Source organism: Ixodes scapularis, unplaced genomic scaffold (genome assembly GCF_016920785.2).
Source record: "Ixodes scapularis isolate PalLabHiFi unplaced genomic scaffold, ASM1692078v2 PGA_scaffold7__128_contigs__length_106722199, whole genome shotgun sequence".
Classification (NCBI taxonomy): Eukaryota; Metazoa; Arthropoda; class Arachnida; order Ixodida; family Ixodidae; genus Ixodes; species Ixodes scapularis.
In genome coordinates this window covers 45,597,426-45,619,041 of record NW_024609882.1, presented here as the reverse complement: position 1 = coordinate 45,619,041, position 21,616 = coordinate 45,597,426, and positions in this window count along the sequence as shown.

The window sequence follows — 21,616 nt, the reverse complement described above, 5'->3', positions numbered from 1 at the left end:
CCGGTTTCCCAGTACGGTAGTTTCCGCGACGCCGGCGCCCATCTTTCCTCGCTTCGGGTCGCGGAGACACGTTTCGGTACCGAGGCGCGAAAGAAACTCGACTCTCAGGAGCCCTCAAAATTTGACGTCACTCCACTGGCGCGAATCGCGCGGGAACTTCAAATTCGGCATTTAGAAATATGTTTTTTTACTTCACAAATACTGAATTTCTAAGTTTCAAATTTTGAGGGTAATATGCATCATTTTCAATTGTTTTAAACAATAAAAAAAATATTATTTTGATGCGTCAGTGCTTTTTTAAGCTGTTACTGACTATTGCTGAACTCCATTCGGACAGCTACATATCTTAACCGCGTAGAATAGACCCTTTCCAAAACTTAGTCTGGGCACTTTCATCACTATCATCATCATCATCATCTGAAAAATGGCATATGTGCCGTACTAATGACGGCCTTCTGCTTACAGATGAAGGAAAAAACTTAGATGCTGCTAAGGTGATGATGCGAGGCTTGTGCATTCGAGATGTTAGCACGGTGCGAAGCAAGAATTGAATGTGTGAGGTACGTAAGCGTTCATTTTGTAACTCGGGACCGGTCAATCTGTTAGGAGCACATAATTGGCTTTAAATGTCCTTGATGTATAAAACTTTATGAAGGCGTCTGTGTCGGTTTGCGCTTCGTACTCACTGGTTGCCTATTTGTGGCCATGAACATTGAGAGATATCGAGAGAGAAATGTACAGTGAAGAGCGCATCCTCGTTTGTGGTTGGCATGCAAAGGTGAGGTTTGCCCGATAAAATACTGCAGACTACAGGTTCATTCCCGCCATTAGTACCGTAGAAATTAAACTGCCATTTGATCCACCACACAGCACAAAATTTCGGAAAGGCTCTATTATTTTTACCAGTTACAATTGAAAACGAGCGTGTTGGTTAATAGATACAAAACTTGAAAGTATAAAACAGAGAGGACGAGGACGAGAACAGGACATCTTTCATTTAGCAACAACATAGAATGGCACAACGATAAAAAACCGCCCCCAAGGGTCTCAGCGTTCTCAAAGAGGGAAAGGAGATACTAGTTATGAAGGAAAGGGAATACACTAAAAGAAAAGTTTGAAAAGCGCATCAGTAATCAAGTTATTTTCGATTAGTTAGAATTAACCTTGGTCATTGTCAATGATAATGCAGAATTATTCTTGTTGCAGTCCAAAAAGGGAATTGTACTATAAATATAAGAGTCTAAAAATCTGTAGCGTCACGACGAGGTGTCAATATTCTAGTTATCTCTGGTGTTAAGAATTCGACCTCTGTCTTTGTCAATGATAATGACGGTGCAGAAATGTTGTTGTTAACAGTCCCCATGGCAAATGACTCGATGATTTCTCTCCCAAATCTGTTGTTGTGCCCTCCCAGTATCTTAGTATTAGAAAAATGAGGAGTACAGTCATCGCATGTGCGGCTGTGAACGACAATGGGGTGATACGACTCGGTTGAAGCCTTTGATGCTTCCAAGTTATGTTCTCTGAGTCGGTGGTTGACGCATCTCCCAGTCTGTCCAATGTACTGACTGCCACAGCTTAGTGGAATTGAATAAACCTTCCTTTCTTCGCATTCTACGAACTTTTTTGCATGTTTTACATTGCACCCTCGGGGACTGTCGCTCCCATTAACCTTTTTGCACATATGTTTGAGGCGCATACGACAAGAAAAAACCACCCTCGTGTCAAACTTGGACGCGATAGACCTTAAACGGTGCGCGGAATTGTGCATGTAGGGAATCACAGCGAAACGACTTTTCTGTTTTGAAACAACTGGCGGAAGTTGTGGTTTGATAATGAACCTCTCAAGGGTGGAGCGAAGTAGGTCAGCAGGAAAGCCTGCTTTTTCTAACCTCTGCTGCTGCAACTTGAGGCTACTTTCGGAGAAATGCGTGCATGACTTGGAGAATGAGGACTTGAAAAGTGACCTTACTATTCCATGCTTAACTGACTTGGAGTGAGCACTGGTGAAAGGGAGGACTGGCTTCTCCGACCTCTGCTGGAAGGCCCAACAAACACCTGAGGAATGAGGATGCAATCGTAAATCCAGAAATTGTAATCCTTCCACTGAAGGATTTTCCCGGGTAAAAGTAAGCCCTGCCGCACAGTCTTTGAAAACTTCAAAGATGCTGTCAGCGGACGCAGCATCTGGATAAATGACCAAGTAATCGTCAACATACCTAAAAACTAGGCAACCCTGGAAGGACTTTTTCAACTGATCGTTGATAGCCCTGTCAACAAAAAGAAGAAATATTTCGCTAAGAACAGGTGCGAGGCAAGAGCCTATACAAACTCCTTTCTTTTGTCTGTAGTTAGAATTAACCTTGGTCATTGTCAATGATAATGCAGAATTAACTAATCGAAAATAACTTGATTACTGATGCGCTTTTCAAACTTTTCTTTTAGTGTATTCCCTTTCCTTCATAACTAGTATCTCCTTTCCCTCTTTGAGAACGCTGAGACCCTTGGGGGCGGTTTTTTATCGTTGTGCCATTCTATGTTGTTGCTAAATGAAAGATGTCCTGTTCTCGTCCTCGTCCTCTCTGTTTTATACTTTCAAGTTTTGTATTTTTACCAGTATGTGACACTTTCTCCCCCAAAAGGGTAACCGTCATGACGCAATAACGTTTTTACATCGACAGCAATACAAGGGCCGCAACCAGAACGTCAAGAACTCGCCTTTCTTTTCGTCTTCCGCGGAGCACGTGGAGAGACAATGTCAAAAATCCATAAAGTCCGAGCGGAAAATGACGAAGCCGAAAATATGTATAGATATGAAAAACAATATTTGAAACGTATAATTGTACAGATAAAGCTGAGAACCACAAGAATGAGCTGCCAGTCAAGAGCAATATTGGGAGTTCATTTATGGATATTGTTGTGTAGTTCGGGAGATACGTGGTAGACACAAGGAGTGTCAATTTTTTATCCGTAGCATTGAGATGGACCTCACTTCATTCGGGTGCCGATGGGACGTCGTTTTTCTTCCGCTCACTCTGGTGTCAGGGATACGTCCTCAAACGGAGTGAATCCACATGTCTCAAAAGGGCCCTGTCGAAGCGCTGAAGTCATATCCCATATGTCGGTGTCTACAAATTTCACACAGTCACCGACAGAATGAGAACGGCAGGGAGTGTCGCTTAAACGTCTAACTTCCAGCGCCCCCTTCATACGTTAGCCGTACCACAGCCTCCTCTATACTCACAAAGCCTTGCTGTTCCACGACTGAGCCATAGAGTGCCTGGTCGCAGAATTTGAGCTAGAGAATCTGGCATCAAAGAGCCATTTCTCGGTGAACCTGGACGTCAGCGCACAACTTTTTCAACGGCGAGGACCCAAATCACACTTCTTCGCTCGGGAAAAGTGTGTTTCGACGTCTCGCCGCACCGGGCACCAGCCACGTGGCTCCCCTCTCATTCGTTGTCTGCCGCTCTACCTTTTTTCATTTCGGCGGCCGCTTCTCGTGTCGATCTGCCAGGCTTTGTCAGCATATAGGAGGCTATGGTCGTTCTTTGGTTGCTGCGCTGATGTGCTCAGTGTGCACGAGACGTCGAAGCGTTGTCGAAGCTGCGGAGCTTAGGCTGGGGGCGGGACAACTGAAGCTCCTCGCTGTTGTTTTCACATTCTTTGAGACCATATGTTATCGCAGCCCGAAGCTACCCTCAGATAGGAGTATCTGATGTCGCGCGATGCAATCCTTTGACCGTGTGACAAGGTCACGTGATCGCCGACACGCTCGGATTTCTCATGTGTACCAGCTGTAAACGCTTTTAGTTGTGTCGTTCAGCTGATGCAGTTGAAGAGCATCATACTGCAAATCTTCAGTGCTAAGTTTACATTCGTGTGGTGGGTGCGCATACAAGCTTTCCTTAAGAAATAACGAAAAAAAGAATTTATGTCGTGGCGTTAACTGTCAAAGCGTTTTCCATTATTTTTTTTTTTTTAGACTCACGTCCATCTCTAGAAGTCAGGCCTCTCGCTACTTTGACACTGAGCATGATTTGAGAATGTGAAATGACATTCCCAGTGTCAAACCGGAGACTTCACTTTTTTGCGTAAAAGTGTGTTTACACGGCGGACATTTCCCCGGAAAGGTTTCGACGAAAGCCGTGACGTCACATGTTTTTTTTTTTTTTTTTGCTGTGCGAAATTCTTCATGGTACAGCCGAAGAACGCGTTCCAAGCTCAAGAGCTTGTCCGTGGGTCACAGGAACGTATCCGGGGAGGAGTCCGCAGACCTATTCAATGTGGTGTAGCACCACGTGAGCGATCATCATAAAATATATTCGCGGACCTCTCGTACCACATTTATGAAGATTTTAAACAACGTTCAATTGTCGCTTTGGCCTGGTCCGGCGACGTTCGTGCCAGGTCCGCGGACTCGGCTAACTCAGAAGAAACCAATCGTGCCGAACTGGTCGCGCGACAACTAGATGCAAAAGTCGTAATTTTTTCTTCGGACTTATTTCGTCGTTTTGTTTATATGGCTACCCTAGTTGCACGAGTTTCACGGCGACGTGAATTGTTTTTCACTGAGACCCCACCTTTTGCCTGGAGCTCAAGTGGTTCCGTCAGTTGAGGATTGAGGCGCAAGCGCTCGGTGCGGCCAAAATGAACCAGTTTTGGAATTACAGGTTCGGGGGGTTCCAGTATGAAAATGCGCGAGCATGTTTTCATGCCAACACAGACAATATCTCAGCCAAAGATGCTAGGTCTTGCTTGCTTTATTGAGCTGCAGTGACTTAGATTGGGCTTCCCTAATACTCCTTGTGTGCCTATTGCGGCCTAATATTTGCTACGAAGCTCGTTCAAAAGTGTTTAATTTAAATCCTTCAAATACTCTTTTCTAAATTCAGTATGGCCACTTCGATCACTGTCATCATCTGAAAATGGCATATGTGCTATAAAAATGGCGGCCTTCTGTTCAGTGATAAAGGAAGAAGTTGAGGATGCTTCTAAGCAGATGATTCGAGGCCTCTATACTCGAGATGTTAACGCAATGCGAAGCAGGAATCGAACGCAAGAGTTGCGTAATCACTTATTTCTAACTCCGGCCCAGTCAATCTGTTAAAAGCACACACATAGCTTCAAAGACACTTGATGTATAGAGCTTCACTAATGCGCCTATGTCTGTTGGCTTTTCGTTCTGACTATTTCAATCTTTTTCGCCATCGACACTAACAGAGATTGAGAAAGAACTGTCCAGTGAAGGCGCACATTCTCGTTTGTCGGACTTGCGAAAGTGACGGTGCCCGATAAAATACTGCAGACTAGAGGCTCATTGCCGTTCTTAGTACGGTAAAAGTTAAACTGCAATTTGAGCCACCAGATGGTGCCGAATTCAAGAAAAGGGTCTATTGCGCGAGTCGTTCCGTCATCAAAATAATCAATAAAAGTTTTCCATCGGGTGGAGTTCTTTAGGAACTAGCGGAATGCGATTTAGAAATCTCGACAATCTTGACCTCAGTGCGTCAAAAATGGTTTGAACTGGTGGAGAAGGGGTCATGGAGAAATGGTTCAGAATATGTTTTGTGGACACTCTCCTGTCCTTCAAGCGTTTCCCACTTGCCATTCCTAATAATATTGTTTTACAGGTCGAAGGTGCATGCGGTTATTCTTGCTTTTGACTTAGGGACAAAGCAATTGCTATTGATTGTTAATATCAGCGTCCAAGGCTGATTAACTCAAGTAGATATTTTTCCTGTGTGTGCACGCGTGTCGTTCACTCGCGTGCTCATCAACAAGTATGGCTGCCTGCTCCACTTCTAGTTCTGCTGTTATGGATATGCAATGCCACTACACCTCAAGTACCGCGAATTGCGGCGGGGCATTTAACAAAAGTTATTGCTGAATGCGTCATGAGCCGAACCTGCCGTCAAAGGCACGGTAACTGCAATGTCAAGAACACACGAGTTCCGTTTGTTTCTAAAATAGTTCGGCAAGCTTTATGCTGCATATCAGAAATTATTTCAAAGTATATTTCAATCGCAGCAGCCAAGGCGTTTTTTTAAAGATCATAAATATTACAGCAAAATGTTACTTTTCAGAGAGAAGTCATCACAAATAGAGCACCCCTTTCTGACTTTTTATTCTTGCAAAACTTGCCAAGTGTCTTCGAATGTAATTCAATTACTTTTCCACGGTATTTATACTCTACTCGAGATAGTTCGTACTAAAAGTAACTTATATACTACTCTAAATACATTTTCAAATGGGTAGTTAGTGTCTTATCTTAAATACATTAGTGGAGTATTTGGCAGAACCTGAGCTCAATTACAGTTGGGAAATGCCAACGATCGTTGACTCAATAATCGTTGAAACGTCCTGTGTGAGGTATTATTTTGAGGCGGACCCGATCCCCGGAATTCGTGTTGCAGCGCATGAATCTAGTGAAAGTTATAGGCAACAACTCGTAAGCAACACCGCTATTGCTGGGAAAATTGCTCCGGCTGAAACGGGACTAAGGACCGCTTCAGACGGGGCAATTTTTCATAGCAACTTGACGTCGTGACACCAGCAACACGGGCCACTCGCGTTCGCACGCAGCAACCAATTGCTACGACTCGCCATCATCATCATTAAATTTTATTTTTCTTGCTCTATTTATACACACAGTGAAGCGCTATAAACGTGTTTTTATATCGTTAAAAGTCGTTGAGAATACTATATATCTTAACTTTTTAAAACGGGTTATTCGCCAAAACGGTCAATTTCAAACAAGAAGCAAGTCTTTAGCTGCTATCATCACGGGCATGGGGAGACACGTGAAAACACTGCGTTACTTATTGGTTGCTTCCTCTCCAAAAGTCTCTGAGTTGTTTGGGTTGCTCGTGCTTTTTGAGCCGTGTGAACGGTGAGGACGGGTGAGGACAGCTGTCCTCACCTGTTCAGGTGAGGACAGCGTGCTCCTCGCGCAGTGCAGATAAAGTTCGCTTTTCACTCTCTCTCTTTCTCTCTCTCACTATGGTTTCAAGCGGCGACGGCAGATGACTCGTCGACCCGTGGGCACGGTGTAGGAGGCAGGCAGCAGTGCACAAGACGGCTCGTGCCGCCTCATGCTCCACACGCACAGAGCTCCACCGAGATTGTCGCACGTGCAGAAAGACCACGGTGTACCGGGTTGTCATGGCAACGAGATAATTGTTTTCGCTCTCACACAGTTTCTCTGTTTGGCCGCCGGCGACACTGTCAGCCGCGGGTACGGTGGCCGCGGAATGATGCAGCCTTTCGGATGCCCGCCGAATGAACGCTGATTCCTTTCGCCGCGCGTTTAGCCACCGCCGTGCCTAAAGAGTGTATCTTACACCGTGGTCTCACCCTACGATGGACCAAAGGCAAAAGCTACTGACCGCCAGATCCAATCACGAGCCATTTAGAAAGTGCGTGGTATATCGCTTCCATGGATGTATCGGTGCCCGCGTCTCGGATCACTGAGAGGGATGGGCGGATAGCACTGAGTGACTCATCAATTTTACACTGCACAAAGAAAGCCACTACATACTGGCTCTTTGCAGTGTCGAAGCTATAAGGAGTATTCAGTGGGCGCCATATTTGTGGGTGCTGTTTAGAGCGCATGCTCAGAACGAGCCCACATTAACAAGCTGCTAAGACCGGCAATCTTGAGGGTGCAGAATACACGTTACAAAAGAACTGCGGAAGCTCGCCATCAGCACGCGCTCCGCAGTCGCGCAAACAGCTATGGCCGTCAGTGAATACTTCCAATAGAAATGATGCAGAGTTTTATGATTCTGAGCATTATTCGTTTGCCACCAATGTTAAGCATGTCATTGTTAATCGCGGAACGTAATTGGACCTGGCGGCACATGGCTGTGGCCTTTAGTCCAGTGTAGGATGAGACAAGGTATGCGTCGTCGAGGTATATATGTCGCCAATGTCGATCATAGTCACAAGCTGGGATATGCAGGGCACAGGACACGCGCTCAGTTCCAGACATTCTTATGGTTCGGCTATTGTCGTCATTGTAGCTATTGGACACGGGCCACTACCCAAACGCTTCTCGAGCTATCGATAATCACGAGCCCAAATCGAGTGCTCATGGAATGCTCGGGTCCAATTTATGAGCCGAATTCAAAAATCGCCACTGGGCGGTACTGCGACCGACGAGCTGCGTCATCAAGTTTCGCGAGGGAGAGATGCAATGAAGAAGCTCGCTTTTATCCTTGAAATTACACCGCAAGAAAGTAGTTTCTTGACCAGTGGCATAGCCTTCTCTATACTGACAAAGCCTGGCAGATAGCCGCGAGACGCTGCCGCCGAAATTGAAAAGATAGAGCGGCAGACAAGAGGCATGTAACGGGCGCCCCGCTGCGGCGAAACGCCGCAACACACTTCTCCCGAGCGATGGAATGTCCACTCGTGCTTCTCGCGTTCCTCGGGTTACCACTTCTTTTCTCGTCAGGGTTGAAAACCATGTTTCGGGTCCTCGCCGCTGCAAAAGCTGTGCGCTGACTGCAGGTTACCCGAAAAATACTCGGTGCTAAGAGAACCTCACGCTCCAAATCTGCGACCGGGCACTCTATGGCTCGGTCGTCGAACTGCCAGGCTTTGTGAGTATAGAAGAGGCTATGCCAGTGGCGTATTGTGTGAGTATCATTGAGCCGAACTAGTGCCAGTAAGCTCCTGTAAATTAAAAAATATTTCAATCCAATATCGTTGCACCCCACCTTAAAAAACATGGGAGAGAGGTTGATGATAGCGCAGGTTTATCCGATGAATGCGAATATCACGCTTGTTTTACCCGAAGATGTAATTAAACGCGAAAAAATACCAGACATGTACAAGTTACTCAAAAATCATAATTAAGTTAATTGACTGAGTATGGGCCTCAGAAGGAATTTGAGTAGAGTAGATATTATTCAAATCAAAAGTAATTGACTATAATTGACTAAATTATTAACTTCCCTTAAAAAGTAGCTAAATACATTTGAAGTTACTTTTATATATTTTTTTGTGGTAACGAGAAAGTAGAAAGGTTTTGATCCGTTTGCGAATATCTGCTAGCCAGCATAAAGCGGTTTGTTTTAGCAGAAATACTCTTACAGCTCGTTCTCCTTCTGCATGCTTAAATGTTTTGTATTTTTTCGTTTTTTTGTTACTGATGTACTGCGGATGTATCATTTCTACTTTGAGGTTTAGCACTGTGTGATCTTAATTTAGCACACAATGTTTGTGTGCTAAAGTAAGTGCATCTAAAAATACTTTGCAGTAAAATACGAAGAAAATTCAAGGTTATGCAGTTCAAGTAAACTAGTAAGTATACTGGGTGCAATGGACTTGAAGTGAATTACTGTATATACAATGTACTTTTAAAGTAAAGTACCAATAATTTTAGCACAATATTCGGTCTTATAGCCGCCATTACCTCACTCAGAGAAATGACCACATGACCTCTCGAAAGGCGATAGCCGGACTCCACATGACGATACGTTTTTTTTAAAGCGCAGCTCTTAGGGGCCCGTTTCCGGCTTGAGCGGCGTCGGCGTCGCCGTCGGTGTAACCAAGGTCACCCCAAGGTCACGTGTCCCCCCCGATCACGTGTCCCCCCCGATCACGTGACCCCCGTCACGTGACTCCCCAGGTCACGTGACCCCCAAGTCACGTGACCCCCATGGGGGTCACGTGACCCCCCAAGGTCACGTGATCCTCCCAAGGTCACGTGACCCCCACGGTGTCGTGACCCCCCGAGATCACGTGGCCCCCCTATTGAAAATTCCATCAAGGTACGTAATTTGGGACACTGACTGCCAGTCAGCAGCCTTGGTGGAACGTGATGGACCATCAGACGTCATCTGATGGTCCATCAGATGACGTCTGACTGCCACTGCCAAGGGAATTTCACCAACAAGGGCAGCATTTATATAAGAGTAAAGCTATACGCACTCATAAATATCGCCAAATGCCTCGATAAAAGAAAATGTTCGAGAAAAAAAAAAAAGAAAAAAAAAGCAGGACCACCGCGGATTCGACCCCGCGACCACTCGCGTACAAATCGCACACCTTAACCACTATGCTATGGAACCGTTTTCGAAACTAGATTTCACTAATCGTTTTATACGAGATGCTTCGGCTGCAAATGCAGTTAAGCCGTCAGCATGTTATGCAAAGCACTCGTACATCACTCGCCGTACTTCAGTTCTACTCACCTGCCATGTAGAGTACTTTCGCGTCGTAGAACGATCCTTTTGTTCGCGCGTCACCGGCCCAGTAGACCTGGTACACCTTGTCGTCTTCAACTACACCGCTAAAGTCCCTTACATCGTCGGAACTCGCAACAGGCTGGGTCTTGTCGGGTAGAAATTCTACTAAAACATAAGTCATTGTAGAACCCTGGCAGGATCGACAGGTTGGAGCAAGCGGGCAAACAAAACGAGTCGAGAGCGATCGTTCATGAAAGCTCGGCGAAGCGGCGAAGCCTCTATGGGCGAAGCGAAGTGTCGTTTTCGGCGCTTCGGCGGGCTTCTGATCAAGGTTGTCGGTCGGTTGCGTGTCAAATATCTAACGTCAGCGGTTTTATGGGCTCACGTCCCGAAATCGTTTTCTCGTGCATAGATTACTTTTCGTATTCATAGATTTGACGAAATAGTGGTGTCCGAACGAACTTTACGCTTTTTGACCGTACGTCTGTCTGCACGTCAAAGCTTTTTGACGTACAGTCAGAGACAATCGATGTACAGTCAGAATCGCCACCAAGACATCCTGATGGAATTTCGCGGCGGCCGACTGCGACCAGGAAACCATCAGAAAGCCGACAAGCAGAGTCTGACTGGAGTTTGACTGTCGGTCAGAGTAACTTGTTGGCCAATCAGACATGCTTGACGTACAGTCAGGCACAGTCAGCGGTCCACTAGAAAACATTGACTGCCAAACAGGGTTACATTGATGGATTTTTCCTTCGGGCCCCCAGGTCACGTGGCCCCCCAGGTCACGTGACCCCCCGCCGAGGTCACGTGATCTCCCAGATGACGTCATCGTCACAGCTGACATCACCGGCATCCGCATCGTCATCATCACTGATGGCGTCATCAGTGACGTCACTGATGACCTCACCGGCATCCGCATCATCATCGTCATCATCACTGATGACGTCATCAGTGACGTCAATGATTACGTCACCGGCATCCGCATCGTCATCGTCATCATCACGAATGACGTCATCAGTGACGTCACTGATGACGTCAGCGACATCCGCATCATCATCGTCATCATCGCTGATGATGTCATCGGAGTCCGCATCATCATCATCACTGACGACGTCATCATCATCATCACTGACGACGTCATCAGTGACGTCACTGATGACATCATCCGCATCGTCACGTGACCCCCAAGGTCATGTGACCCCCAGGTCACTTCACCCCCCCCCCCCCCCCCCAGTACCCTTCCCTGCTCCTCCTCAAGAGCTGCGCTCTAATTCGGTGTTACAGGGAGTTGTAAACGGCTTTCACTTTTTTTTTCAAACTTGGGGAATATCTATTGATGTCGGGAGTTGCACATTCCTTGGAAACTACCAGAAAAAAATGCTTTAGTAAAGTGCAAGTTCATGCTTAGGGAATGTACTACAAGTAAAGTAGAAGTTTTCTAAACGTACTTGAAGTAGTGTATCATGTACTTAGATTACTTCCAAACACAGGCTGTTTATATTTTTTTATATAAACATGTTGAGGGAATTACTGAAGTTTCCCGAACGATCTTCAAATATTCGAAGACCTGCATATTTTTGCTTTCGGGAGGCAAGGCAACGCAAAGAGTTCACGTTTGCGCGGCTTCTTCGCACGCGATTCTTGAAGTAAAGCAAAAATTAGGGGAGCACCAGATGAGGTTCAGGACGAATACTGCATTTTGTGGCCTCCGTTGAGTGATAATGCAGTGTTTATATATCTTGTAGTGGTCGAGAGTTTCTGCGTTTTGGAGAAACCGGGAAAACCCTGTGTTAAAATGCGTCAAATCTCTTTGAGCTTCGGAACGCATATAAATGCCAGTCTTCGACACTAAACCAGCAGTTAACTGGCCTCACTTGCGACGTGTTTGCCCGCTCCCCGTGCCTCGTTACAGGGTTGTTTCAGTAGGGGGATCGTGACAATTTTAGGAGGTTTGAAACCTTCCATCCCCCCCCCCCCCCGCCTTACTTGCCTACGCCACATGCTGCACCCTCTTTGCAGGTACCAGCTGGTCTTTCAACATGTCATCCTTTTCTGTGCAAGAATGTTCGTTGATAAGGAAACCTATTACTAAAGTTCGAACGTAATTTGTAACTTGAGTAGAAGTTACTCGGAAAAAGCAATTAAGGTAAACTACTAATTACCGAAATAAAAATGTAACTGAAAGTTGCTAAACTACCCAGAACAGTAGTTTAACTAGAGTAACTTGAGTAAAGTAGTTGAACTACATACAAATCTGGAAAATACTAAAAACCTCCGATCAGCCGTTACCTTATAAGAGGATCTTTCGGCCGCCAAGGGTGCGTTGCTCGGTGGTCACGTGTGCAATTGAAAGCTTGCCAGGTAAACACCTTTGCGAGGGGGATCCCGGCTTAACCTCGAACCCCACGCCTAAAAGAACCGGACCTTCACTTCAGCCAGGACGTTCGCTGCTTGTCGTACAATTTTGCCAAGCGGCTCTTTCAAAAGCATATACCACTGAGCGCAGAAAGATATGAAAAAAAAAAAAACCACAAAAAACACATAAAGTTGTTTTTTTACCGCGAAAGAGCACAAACAAATAAATAAATAAAACCAGTAAGAAATCAAAAGTCATGAAAAAATCCTAAAATCTCAAAGCACTCATCAGAATGCGCCAGAAATGATGGCTGCGCTCGCGGCAGCACTGGCTTCCTCGGCGTGCTGGAACATAGGCTGCGATCGTTATAACACTTCAATATGGCCGTCCTACAATATTTATTGCTGCGATTCCGTGTGCACACCTCCTCCTGCGTTCCGAAACAGTAAGTGTGTCACTAACGCTGGCCGTCGGCGATATACCAGACGCCACCATCCTGTCATCGCGTAGCCCAAAGACGTGCCCCTGGACATAGCCTCCACTTTACTCACAAAGCCTGGAAATTCTACCGCGCAGCCATAGAGTGCCCGGTCGGATATTTGGAGCACGAAGATAGAGCATTTCTAGGGGAGCCTGTAGTCAGCGCACACCTTTTGCAGCGATGAGGATCAGAACCATGGTTTTCAAACCATTGCCTCGGAGATCCCAAAGCACGCATGCTTCGGGATCTCGGAGGTTATTTTCAAACCCGACAGAAAAAGAAGCTTTAGCGCGAGGAACGCTTAGCAGAAACGGACATTCCATCACTCGGGACCAGTGTGTTACGGCGTCCCGCCGCAGCGGGTCGCCGTTTACATGCCTCTCCTCTTATCCGTTATCTGCCACTCAACCTTATCGCTTACGGCGGCCGCGTTCTCGTGGCTGTCTGTCAGGCTTTGTCAGTATAGAGTAGGCAATGCCCCGGCGCACCCCAGCATGGCGGAAACGTTACGTGGAGTAAGCATCACTCAAAATGGCAGCGCACAGGAGCCTTCCTTGCATACTTCTATAGACACTTTCAGGCAGGAGTGCTACAGTGATCTAGAATAGGAGTAGTGGAAAAATCGGCAGCCCTCAGGTGAGGCGCTTCGTATAGAAACTACCAGGTAGGTGCTCGACTCGGGAGTAGTTCTGCCAACGGTGGCTGTTTTACATCTCAGCGATTTATTAGTGTGGCCGACGTTTGCTTCATGGGTGTTGCAACATATATGAATTAATGTTTAAAGCTTTCTTGGGCAAATTAGTTAAAACTGTGGAACCGCAGTGTTGCTTCCTGGCACGTAGCGGTGCGCATCCGTCTTATCTTGCTTCCTCCTCATGGCTTAGGGACAAGCCTAGAACCTATAAATCATCACAATGTCAAGCACTTGGCATTTACGAAAACAAATCGCGAAAACGACCAGTAATGTCCTAGGACTGTACGCCCTATGGCCTGTACTAGAGCCACTAACTTAGCTACGCTTGGAGTATTGACACTGCGTTCCCCGATGTGCTTGTGGGCGCCACCATCTTAATGCTCAGAGCAGGACAGACGCAACTGTCGGTCATCACAATTCAAACGCGACTTCCTCGGCTCTAGACTTGGAGGTAGGAGGCTCCGGTGTTATCGTTTTGCTCTGTCGCGAACTGTTTTACCACTTCTTGAGGACGAAAATACATTTCCTGCGATTTAAAAAACACCTTCAGATAACTGGTGATCATGATTTTAAGCACCAAAATGGCTCAAGTGTCCTTCCTCTCAAGCATAGGGTAGTGTGTGGCTCTAGCGTAGGCATAGCTTGCCCAGTAACGTCATTCGCGGCCATACCGGTATGTTATGTGCCAGGAGCGTTCGATTCACCGTGTTAGTTTCACACAGAAGGAGTAGTAGCTCGAAGGAAAGGCGAAACCTGCAAGTTAAGTATATAAGGTATTCACTGGGTGCCATATATGAGAGCGTTATTCGCATTGCATACGGATGTGTGTGCGTGTGTGGGAAGGGGGGGGGGGGGTGGGGGTGAGTGGTAAGGTTGGCCTGGCAGACGCTTCAGAATTCCAGATTAACTTCCTACCTATCGTCTGCAAAGGACGGCGATTTTGATGGTGTGGAATGCACGTTGCGGAAGCACTGTGGAAGCCTTAAGTTTGAGGTCCCACGGCGGCTATATTGAAGAAATTTAAGAGTCGACCCCTAAATGGTCACACCGATCCGTGTGGTCTAATGCCCCTCGATGTGTTTGGGTTTCTCTTGGAAGTGGAGTCAAAAGCGCCAGTGCACGAGGCCCGTGTCTCGAGCTGCCCTTGAAAGCAAGTGGCGGTTCAGCACTGAAATGAGCGGCCCTTGGAAGTGGAGAATGGCGGAGCACCCTCTCGGTGCACGTGTTTTGCGCGTTTCCACAACAATGCTTGGCACTACGTGTAAAAAACGCCTTTATGAAGGGGCTTTCGTGTGGCCGAGCAACTGTGGTATGGCTCGTGGCACCGAAGTTCCGGATAGTCCCCTGTGCACGTTGCACGTTCACCACGTGCTCTCTCCCACGTCACGCGGCGCTGGCGCTGCCTAGTTCGCTCGGCTGCTAGTCGAAACCGTTTAGCCCAACCAGCTCATCTATCTGAGGATACCAGGCTGGGTGGCTTTTACTTTTTAATATGGGCTTCTGATCCCCGGTGCAGTAATGTCTACATGCTTTTGTCCAAGACATCACGATGTGAGAAAGCGGCTTGACGTGTCAGTTTTGAGTTATTAAAAAATTGCTTGGGCTAAGCAGTTAGTAGTCCCTCTATCTCAAGAACCAGTTTGACAAGGACGTCTGCTAGACAGGTAGTGACGCTTGGCGATTGACTTATCTGATCGATACGATAACAACGGAAAAACCACAGGATAACAAAAAAAGTGCTTCAATGAACGAAACGTTAGAGCTGAAACTAACTGGGGATGATTGAGCAACAAAACCCCGAGACTGGAAAAAATACACGAAGGCCTTGGTTCTGTCCAACGTTACTGGAGCAAGCTCAGCTTCAGAGCTCCGCCTGCTACGTGGGATCAGTGGCGGTCACGAGAACTAGCAGCGCTGCAGTCGAGCCTTGCGTCCGGATTGTCTAGCCTTCCAAGCTTGAATAGCAATACTTGAGCTTGGGCGAGTTGTTGATTCATACTAACAATTCACAGCGCAAAGAAACAGACGCACACAAAAATAAATTTCGAACCCTCAAAAAAAGAGCACTCGCAATGCGCTAACTCTGATCTCTGTGGTGTATTACACTTCATCTTCATCATCTTTTTTTTTTGCTAATATACACATGGAGCTAAAAAAAAGAAGAAACGAAAAAAAGAGAAAGCTCTCGACGCAGTGGTAGTAGACGACGCGCGAGACAGGGAAGCAAGATCCGACTGTAGCGCCGCTAGTTCTCGTGACCGCCACCTGGGCCACTCGCCTCTGCAGGCACGAATAGGGAGCTGCGAAACTGAGCTTGCTCTAGTAACGTTGGTTCTGTCGTCCTTCGCCTTTGCTCCAGTCTCAAGGTTTCTTGTAAAAAAATGGTGTCGCAGGAAGGCGCTGAAAACTGGTTAAATCAAAGTGCCTTGATAAAAGCAGGACCTGCAGACAACTGTACTTTTTGAGGTACGGATTATGTTAGGTAGTTTGAGTAGACGGTTTAGGTATCTCCCATAACCTCCCATAACTATACTCGATATTTCGCCGCGCCTTTGCGCATGCATACTTCACTGCCATCAAAGAGTAAACAGTATCGGAATGTTTTCATATCAATTTATGCAAACGTTTGTGTGAATATTTTTATTTTTTATAAAAATACATAAGTTTCGATTTATTTTTTTAAATAAAAGAGAACGCAAACGGCAAGTTCTGCGGATGTTTTATTTTGTTTCTATGTTGTTTACCTCTGAAGCGGTCGAGTCCAGAAATAATTACCCTTCTCCCACCTGTCGGAGATCGCAAGTTTTACCGCTCGCACTATTATGTCGCTTCTGAAGCAGTGTACTAGGAATGTTCTCTGCCACTTTTAAAATAGATTCATTATGGTAAATAAAATGTCGTATTTTATAATCATCGTATATTATGTCTAACAATCTCCCGCATGGTGATATTCGGCAAAGTTTAGCAAGTTCTTAAGTAAAGTCTTTTTAAGATATTTTAATTACCTTGATATAACCAAAAAGCTGAAATAAAAATAATTTATTTAATAAAATGTTGATGTTATCTTTTAAATATGGTTTATTTACTAAGGTATTATCATGATCTATCATGAAATGTAAATAAATATAGTATTTTGTGTATATAACCGGAAAGAAAACTTGAGTCTCTGAATGCGCGTTGGTAAAAGAGAAGCGTTATTGTGGATTGAAAAAACTTTTACTTCTCATTGAGCAGAATTTCAAGTATTTTAGACACACGTGTTAAATAATATTTTGGTGTAATCAACCATATTAATGCCACAATGTTGACCACAATATTACCTACACGAGAACGCGTTCACAACTCACTACTGATAAGTTCCAAGTTTCATTCACAGTAATACAAACAAAATATGACATTTTATATATATTTTTTTTGACAGATCACAATCAAACATTCTTAGTAATCTGGGCGTAAGTTCACAACGTTTTTTTTAAATATAATCTTGGGGGCAATGTGCGTTGAGAGCTTATTTCGTTAGATTATTAAGCTGTGGAATTTGTTAGTTATAATTAAAAGTTTAGAGAGCCGTTTAAGTTATACCACCCTGATGGCAACAACCTAGTTTACGATTTTAGGCAGTACCTTTCTTTGGCGCTACGACGCAAGTGGCGTGATTTATAAACCCACCATCTATGCCCTCTGCAAAGCAGAATTCCGAAATTTTTTCAAGCAATATTGGTGTTGAGAACCGAACCCTTCGCACATGGAAGCGGAAAATTTATATAAATACCGACAGTCTTAGACGTAGAAGTAAACTGTTTATATTTTGTTTTCTAGTCACTGGAATGCGACAGCAAAACGCAAGTTCCAGGCACATTGCCTAACACAAGCAACTCTCTTCGGTTGTATCTGCACCTGCACAAGAAAACACTCAAACATACCGACAGGGTTGTAGAGTGGTGCAGCAATACGAGTCCATTCGGTGCGTTTTATAAATTGTTGTTTTAAAATTTGGAATAATTTATTCTGATTGAGAAAATGTATATTTAGCACGACACTCATTAGTGGAGACAGATTTGTTTATATCTATCATTTTAATATTCCAGTACACTAATATTCCAGAAAACAACCAAAAGCCTAACAAAAGAAAGTTCATCTAAAACCACTGTTCAAGACCGAAATTACCTGTTTAAGCAATCTTAAGTGGTAGCAGTCAAGATTCACTTTGCACGAAATTATTAATCATATTAGAATCATTGTAGTTTCATAAAAATGAATGACCTTACTATGTAAATTATCATTGTCTGCTTTGTATATAGACTAACAAAACGAGAGCTGCCTGCACTTATATTTTTCAAACGTTTTATCTTGTGGTTTGATCAGGAACGAGGAGCGTTAAAAAAAACTTTGAGTAATACAATCACCGACTATTGCATCTAATTGGGCTGTCAAGATTCCTGTCCACTCTTTTTATTGAGCCCTAAAACCAATTGATTGTGTTTCGACTTAGCAAGTTTATCACGTTGGACCAGCACACACAGCCTTAGATATCGATGACAAGTGTGTCAGCGAACTAATAAATGACTAGGTAGAAATAAAAGAACAAAAAAAAAACGACGCTGAATTACTCTGAAAGTGTCGCGACTGACTACTCTTTTGGAAGAAACTCCGTACGATTGAAAATAATTTTTTTTTTAATTCTACGATTCGAAAGCAAAGTACCCGCGTGCAAGGAAGTGGCAAAGAAACGGCTGCATCCCTGAGTGAGAAAAAAATAAGTGCCTAAAAGCTTTCGAGTCATGTTGCTGATCAATGAGAGGTAAATGTGGCCATCCGAAAGACAAAAAAGGAATAGAAAACCGCGTTAGAAGTTTTGAGAATAATATTTTTTTTCTCTTGAAGTAAAGGTTTTTTTTTATATACAGCGCTGACTCGGACATTTTTTTCATAGGGGTTCTGAAATTTAAGTTTCAGCGAATAAAATAAAGTAAAAACAAAACGCAAAATAACTTATGGGTTTAAACAAAAATTTTTATATAACCTCGAAACGCATCTTCTAGAAATCCATGAGTGTCGGTTTTACTTCATTACCTGAAACTCTACCGGTCACCATAATTCACTTGAGATGAGAACGTTTCAAGTGTAATTCATGTATGGAACGTACGGAATGTAGCAAAACAACATGAATCCTGTATAAGTGCTTGCTAGTGGCAATTATTCTTTCAGGTAAAATCACAAACTACTAGGGGTGTGCGAATATTGAAATTTTAGAATACGGATCGGATACGAATAAGACAAAAACGGGCTTCGAAGATCGAATCGAATATCGAAAATGTGTCTAGTAATAAAAAATTGCGAAACAAGAAGTAACACTAGGTTTTACTGCCCTTTTCAAATAATTAAATGCAACTGCATTTTACTGGGCTGCAGCAGGCTAAACATACTTCCAGTAATGCACTCATTACAAACTATCCTGTAGGTAAATTAATTGCTCAACGTCTTTAGGAAGTAAGCGCTCCCAACGCGCAGTGACACCATTTCCACCAGTAGAATGACCCTTTCCCTAGGGAAGCCTGCGAAATTTCACTAAAAGTCGAAGAAGTTCGACTTGTGGACAGTGTTGCCCGGCTTCTACACGGATATTTCGAATTTTGGGACATAAATAATTTAGAAAGTACTTCATTTTATATTTCATAAAATGGTTTCCAATATTTACACCATATAAAAGCGAAACTTTGATTTTTAACGCTTTTATTATTTAATATTGTAAACCAGTGATACCAATAAACCTAACAGATATTGCACTTTTCCTCCGCCAATTGGAATCAACTAGTTTAATTTTCGCACATGCGCACAGAAATCGAATTTCAGTCGAATCTTTGTCAAACATCCGTTGAAGGTTCGAAAACGTCAAACTGGGTCGAACTCGGACCTGGGCAGATTTGCAACATCCCTAGTTTTGACTAGGGGTGTCGCGAACCGGCCGAGGTTTGCGTTCGACCAGGTTCGACTTTTTCAAACTTTAAGTGGAATGTTTGACGAACCTTGTATCGAGGTTGGACCCGTGTGCGCATGCGCGACAAGCTGGCCAGTTGGCTTCAGATTGGATGGCGATGGCTAAGGGATGACTTAAGGGAACCGCTGATTGGTTATTTCAGTTATTACGGCACAAAATAATTAAGTTATTAACTTCTGCAGTGATTGGAATTGGTTTATTTTAATTGGAACTGTTCATAAAATAAAATAAACCTTTGCATACAACTAAATTCTCAAAACCTAGACATGCTTGTATCAAGGTCTGGCCACACTGTCCGCAAAGTCGGACCGGTCGAATCTGGTGAAAAGGTTCGAAGGTTCGTCGACCGGGTCCGACCCAGTCGAACCCCGAAAGTTCGACCTAAAAATCCGGTTCGAAAAAAGTTCGCGACACCCCTAGTTTTGACAGCGCGGGATTGGCAGGAGGAGTTGTCAATGGCGATGCAATGTTCTGCTCTAACCTAGCTTTTTTTTTTGTTTACTTTTCAAACATTTACATTAGATAACACTCTCAATATTTATTTTAGATTTATATTTTACTATCGAGGTTTATTTTATTGTATCAATTTATAGAATGCGGAATTACATAATATATTGCTATAAAAATGCCACACAATAAAGGGCTTGGAGAAAAAAAAAAAAACGAAACTGATCCTGTCTTGCTACCATCGGAGAGATAGAGACGGAGCAGACCGATAACGCACTCATCATACGCCTTTCTCAGTGAATAAACATATTCATAGGGGAATGCGTGGCAGGCAGATTATTCGTTACTTGTTCGAATATTCGCAGTTTGAGCGAATATTCGCCGTTTTTTCTGAATATTCGGGTTTGGCCGAATATTCGAGAACTTCTGAATATGCCATTGTCGAATCGAATACGTATCGAATAAGGAAAATATTCGATTCGCATTTGAAATTTCGAATATTCGCACCCCCCCCCCCACAAAATACATTAAATTTTGAAAAAAAAAAGGTGAAATATGTTTTTTTTTTAATTGGCGCACGAATCCAACGCGCTTAGAAATCCGTAACGACGGCTGCTCCGCAAAGCAGGCAGAGGAGCCATTCGCTGCAATATTCAGTGACGACAAGGCCCATATATTTTAATCCATAAAAAAATGAGTGCTATGACCCTGAGAGTGACGTTTTGCCGTGGTGAGTGCAAAGGCTAGGCAGTTTTCGTTCTTTAGGTTTACAAACCTACTATTGGTTCCGTCATTTGACCAGCTCTCTCAGTAGATTGCAGCGGTTTCTTTTCCATGTGCTTTCCAGGTGCTTTGCATGTTTCTGTTTTTTTTAGGATAAGAAGATTTAATGGTTCCTTCTGAGTTCGCAAAGACCGTCAATATTCACTAATATCTGAAGAAACGGTGGGTCTGGCTATCTCCGCTCAAGCTTCGTAGGTGGAAGGTGGATGTACACAAGAACAAACGAACTTCTACCTGAGATATTTGCACTTTATATTATGTGCAACTCTCTTCATTCTTGCATATTATACGTTCATAAAATGTCATTTCGTTTTTTTTTTATATTTTATCAGAAGCGGAAGAGAAGCCTAAAAAATAAAGGAACTGAATATCGAAAATTAAAGCCCAAGAAGAATTATTTTAGATCGCTTTACGTGATTCGAAGCTGTTAAAATTCATCTCGGTGCTTGTTCCTACAGTGATTACATTCTTTCTTTAACGATAAAGACCTGTTACCTCGAGGAATGTTTCTATGAATCGGTACACTGAACAGCTCGTGCTGGAGAGAGCGCTACCAAAGACAAGTAAAGAAGAGAACTGGGAGGACCAGATGCGCATGATTGCCTACGGATCCGCCGACTCCCAACAACGCCCACGGAACCTAGCTTGCCAAACCTTT